Genomic DNA, 5,855 nt, shown 5'->3' on the forward strand with positions numbered 1-5,855 from the left:
TCCCTCTCCGCGCCGTCTGAGAGGCCCCCCCACACCCCGTGCAGCCCCCCGCGTTCCCCCATGATGGATGGAGCCTTCAGGGAGCCAGCGCGGGCGGGCTGGGCTCAGGCGGAAATGAAGAGGATAAGATCTGCGAGCGGAGTCGCCCGTGACACAGTGATATCCGCCTTGCTCGCTGCGCTCGGGTGATGGATGGGGCGGAGCACCCCCCACCCCCAGCCGCGCAGGCGGTGCGGCCAGGGTCCCCGCCCCGCAGCCCCGGAACCCCGCCCCCCACGACAGAGCGCCAGCGCGCGCGCGCGCGCACACGCACACACACGCACACACACCGCGTCGCCCCTCCCAGAAACAGCGCACTGCGGCCACACTCGCGATGGACTGATGCCCTCCCTCCCTACACACCGCCCCCACGCCTCTGGCGCTGCCCCCCACTCATATAGGGGGCTGTCCCTCTTCCCCTAATACACTTGCTGCAGACCCTTCCCCTGAGAACAAGACTAGCCTGAGCGCAAGCTACACCCTACACATTTGCCCATCCAGCTGCCTCTTGCCTGCGCACATATACACACATCCAGGCAGACTGTACCCCCTCGTCCCCAACACGGTTTTCCAGGAGTCTCATGGGTCACTCAGAAAGAGGATGCGACCACTGTGAAATTCAGCCCTGGGGAGGGGCGGGGGGTCTTGGGAGCAGGATAACAGTTGCTGCTTGCGTGCATCACCCTGTTTGGCCCCTGAGCAGGTCAGGCTTGGCATGGACGGGCAGTGGACAGAGCTAGTACTGTCCAAACAGGCCTCACTGTCAGTGTTGCCATGGTTACCAACCTCTAGCACTATCACACAGCAACATCATCGTTACTATGGTTACAGGCACGCATCCCCCTCTGCCACTGCTGCCATTTGCTTGTCATCGCCAATACCATTCATTCGTTCACTCATTCGTGTATTCGCTCACCCCCTCACTCCGCTCATCAGCTGGGGGCACAGAGATGAGTAAGTCGATGCCCGCTCTTGGGAGTGCACAGCGGAATGGGGGAGACAGGTAAGCAACCAACGTTATACATTCTGCAGAGCCCTGAAGAACAATTAGGACTTGCCACGTAGATGTTTTGGTAGGAAGGATACTCAGGGGACACCAGGCAGGAAGGCAACAATAAGAAGGGCATGAGGGCATCAACAGCATCACAGCCACCACGTGATGCTCCGTGTACTTGGAGAAGAGTAGACTCTAGGGTGTCACTGCGGGCAGGCGTAAGGAGAGGAGGCTGGTGGCTGCCACACTGTGGAGGATCTTTAATGACTCAAGATTCCCCATGCTACGGCTCTGGGAGTCTGACAGACCTGGGTTCGAATCCCGAATTTGCCACCCCTTAGTTTAGGGACTTTAGGCACTTCATTTCTGCACAGTGTCTGGCATTTAGTAATTGCCCTGGAAGCCATTGTTTTACTTATTGTTATTTTTAACCACGCAGAAGAGCTTTGGAGAATCACCAACATTAACACTTTTGGCCTCTAGGGGGAGCTCAAGTTCCTCTCTCCCCAATGTACCTCCTATTGCCAAATTCCAGAGGAACCAGGGTGGGTGGTTAAGGTCAAGGGTATTATTGGAGGATGAAGTCTGGAAATGGGGCGTTCCTAGAAACTAGTCTACCTATGTGTGTCCTCTCCTTTGTCCACAGGCTGTCTCTCAAACTGAAGGAGTCCCTACCCAGGCACATGTTAGGTGGGTAAAAGCTTGGGCCCTGCTCACCTGAGTCAGGGATGCAACCCTGTGGTTTGAACCCAAGGCCTTAGATGATTATTCTTTAAGATTTCCCATCAGAACCAACTGGCAGGCTTTTTGGAAATGTGAATGCCTGGGAAATTCTGACTCAGCAGGTTTGGGTTTGATTCCTGAAAGAAGCTCCTTGGGGATTCTAATCTGTTCCTGGGTTAATATCCCAGATATCCTGGCTGCTTATGCCCCGGGGACCAGCACAGCGTAGGCATCTTTGGTATTGCCTGTGCTACTTCTCTTCCTTCTCAAGGACACTATCTGCATCCCCAGAATTCTGCGTATATATAGCTATACCCAGAACTGCAATTTTCTTCCAGTTGATTGCTTCGTAAATGGGCGACTGATCAAGGATAGACCAACCAGAATCCTTCCCTAAGATTTTTAGAAATTATTTTATTCAAATTTTAAACATAGGGCGCCTGCGTGGCTCAGTCGTTAAGCGTCTGCCTTCGGCTCAGGTCATGATCCCAGGGTCCTGGGATCGAGCCCCGCATTGGGCTCCTTGCTCTGAGGGAAGCCTGCTTCTCCCTCTCCCACTCCCCCTGCTTGTGTTCCTGCTCTCGCTATCTCTTTCTCTGTCAAATAAATAAATAAAATATTTTTTAAAAATAAAATTTTAAAATATTTCACACATATGGAAGAATAGGGGGTAATATAATAAAACCTTTCTGCTCATCACCCATATTTAGCAGCCATGAACATTTTGCCATATTACTTCTATCTGATTTTGCTCTCATCCTAATTCTTTTTCATTACTCTCTTCACTGGCACTAACTCATACGTAACTAAGTTGGTGTGTGTCCTGCCCATCCACATTTTTGTACGTTCCCTATGTAGCTATCCATAAAAGTATAGTATTATTTTGTATATTTTTAATTTTTAAATGAGCTGTTACCTGCCATTGTTCATATTTACATGAACAGGATCATTCTCAACTTGCTTTCAACATTATTTTCCCAAGATTTGTTCGTGCTGTTACATGTAGCCCAGGTTCATTCATTTTACCTGAAGAAGAATAGCCCATTGCACAAAAACACCATACTTTCTTTATTTACTCTGCTATTGGTAGACAAACAGATTGTTTCTTAATTTTGTTGCAACTGTAGATAATCCTCCAATGAGTATCCTCCAGCATGTCTCATTGTGTCTAGGAGCAAAATGTTTCTGGGGCATATACTAAGGGGAGGAATTGCTGGGTCCCAGGATGTGTATATTGTCAAGCTATATTTCCAAATTGCTCTCCAAAGTATTTGCACTAATTTGTCTCCCACCAACAGTGTGCAAGAGTCTTCATTTCTCCACATCTTTACTAAGAATACTTGGTACTGCCAGACTTTTAAATTTTTGCCCATTTCATTGATGTGATCTGGTATCTTATTGTTGACCTTTGTGTGTGTGTGTGTGTGTGTGTTTCCATAATTATGAGTGAAGTTGGGCATCTTTTCATTTTTCATAGGAAATTCCATTTTTTCCTTTGCATATTAGTTATTCATATCCTTTATCCACTCTTCTGCTGGTTGTATGCCTTTATCTTATTGAAGTTCGTTATGTAACCTGAATATTAATCCTTTACAGTTTTCTACTTTGGGAATGTTTCCTCTTGTGATTTAAAAAATTTTTTCATTGAGGACATCTTTCTTTACAGTGGTTTGGGCACAGTAATAGACAAAACAATGAGGCAGAAAGGAGAGTCAAATGTATCAGTCTTTTCCTCCACGGTTGGTGTTTCCTCCCTTCTTTCTCTCTGTCTTTCCCATGTTCAAGAAATCTTTCCCTAAACAAAACCATAAGATATTCTCTGATACTTTCTTCTAATTATTTTAAAGTCTTTGCTCTCTTACATTTAGGACCTCAAGTCATCTAGGTTTTTGTGTATGGCCTTCCATACATATTATTTTACATTGACTCCCATAGAGATGGCCAGTTGTCCCAGTACCATACATTACATGGTTCCGCACTTCCGCCCTGAATTGTGAAGCTATCCCCATCATATAGGGACTTCCAATACTTGTGTAATTCAGTTTCTGGGCTATGTTTCCTGTTCTGTTGATCTATTTGTTTATCCCTGTGCCACTCCACACAGTTTAGATGATAATATCTGTATAAGAAATCTGGACATATGGCAAGTATGACAGAGACTGGCTAGCTTTTCACCATACCTATTTCCTCTTGTTTTTGGGACCACAGCTGGGCTCTGTCTCACAGCCTCCCTGGCAGTAGGTGTGGCCACATGAATGAGTTCTGGCCAGTGATGTGAATGGAAACAACGTACACCATTTCGAGGCATTGCTTACAAAAACTTCCATTCATGATCCTTCATTCTCTTTCCTTTTCCACCAGCTTGATGCGAGCGTGCATGGTGACCTTGAAAGATGGGAACCAGAAATGGAAGAAGACTGGGTCTACAACTTGCTGCTTGAGGGAGAGATGCCCACTGATCAGGAACATCCATTTTGGATTTATAAAGCCAGAAATAAACTTTTATCATGTTTGAGTCATAAAGATGTTGAGGTTTGTTTCAGCTACTGTCACCCTAATAGAGTAGGGCTAAGTATCTCCCTATCCTCTTGTTCCTCTTCAAAATTGTCTCAGGTATTCTTGGCCCTTATTGTCATACAAATTTTAAGATTAGTTTACCAAGTTTCGTCAGAAAGCCTTGCTGTGCCTTTGGTTGGAATTCCATTTAATTTCTTTTTTTTTTTTTTTTAAGATTTCTTATTTATTTGACAGACAGAGAGAGCACAAGGAGGGGGAGCAGCAGAGGGAGAGGGAGAAGCAGGCTGCCCACTGAGCAAGGAGCCCGACGTGGGACTCAATTCCAGGACCTGGGATCATGACCTGAGCCGAAGGCAGACGCTTAACCGACTGAGCCACCCAGGTGCCCTCCATTTAATTTCTATATTAATATGTGGAGGCTCACTATCTTTACAACACTGAGCCTTTCCACTGATAAACATAAATGATTTATTTAGATATTATTTTTAGATGTTATTAGACTCAGTTTTATTAGATCAGTAAAGATATATAATTCATTTTTACATAGATCTTGTGTATCTTCTGTTACATTTAGTCATAGTTATGTTGGTTTTGTTGCCATTGTAAATGAAATCTTTTTCTTTTTCACACTCTGTGTCCTAATTGGTTGCTGCTATTGCATAGAAGCCCCAGCAGTTTTTGAATATTTATCTTGTATCTGGCAACCCTGGCAAATATTCTTGTTAGTTCTAATGATGTATATTTTTTGGATTTTCTACATAAAAAATTATATAAAAGATGTTTTTACTTGCTATTCCCACTGCCTAGAACTACCTTATCCCACCTAGTTCACTCCTTCAGGAACTTCAGGCCTTTTTCAAATATCATTGAATCAGTGAGGCCTTCTTTAACCCCATATAAAATAACACACTCATGCACATGCACACAGCTTCCTTTATCCCCCTTCCCCTACATTTTTTTTTTTAGGACCGACATATTATAAATTATTGGTTTGTTTTTGTCTGCCTCTTCCACTACAGTGTAAGCTCTATAAGAGCAGGAACTTAGATATATTTTTATTTTTATTATTTAAAAAATTAGAGTAGGGGCGCCTGGGTGGCTCAGTCGTTAAGCGTCTGCCTTCGGCTCAGGTCATGATCCCAGGGTCCTGGGATCGAGCCCCACATTGGGCTCCTTGCTTAGAGGGGAGCCTGCTTCTCCCTCTCCCACTGCCCCTGCTTGTGTTCCCTCTCTGGCTGTCTCTCTCTCTGTCAAATAAATAAAAATTTAAAAATCTTAAAAAAATAGAAATAAAATAAAATATTAAAGTTTTAAGATTTTATTTATTTTTAGAAGAGTTTAAAAAAATTTTTTTATTTACTTGAGCAGGGGGAGGGGGAGAGGGAGAGTCTTTTTTTTTTAAGGTTTTATTTATTTATTTGAGAGACAGAGAGAGCAAGCGTTCAGGGGGAGGGGCAGAGAGAGACGGATAAGCAGAGCCCGACGTGGGGCTCAGTCTCGTTACCCTGAGATGATGACCTGATCTGAAACCAAGAGCTGGACCCTTAACCTACTGAACCACCCAGGTGACCCTAGATTTTAT

The 5,855-nt window shown here is 44.7% G+C and overlaps 1 long non-coding RNA gene across 1 annotated transcript; it reads left to right on the plus strand.

Annotated features, from left to right (window-relative positions):
- The first annotated feature begins 621 nt into the window (after positions 1-621).
- On the plus strand, positions 622-4,266 carry LOC115942300 (uncharacterized). Its single transcript, XR_004076902.2, has 3 exons — positions 622-1,042; positions 1,680-1,723; positions 4,118-4,266. It is a non-coding gene; the product is annotated as an uncharacterized LOC115942300 (long non-coding RNA).
- The last annotated feature ends 1,589 nt before the right edge of the window (positions 4,267-5,855 follow it).

Source organism: Leptonychotes weddellii, chromosome 14, assembly GCF_054177405.1.
Source record: "Leptonychotes weddellii isolate Sample4059 chromosome 14, ASM5417740v2, whole genome shotgun sequence".
Classification (NCBI taxonomy): domain Eukaryota; kingdom Metazoa; phylum Chordata; class Mammalia; order Carnivora; family Phocidae; genus Leptonychotes; species Leptonychotes weddellii.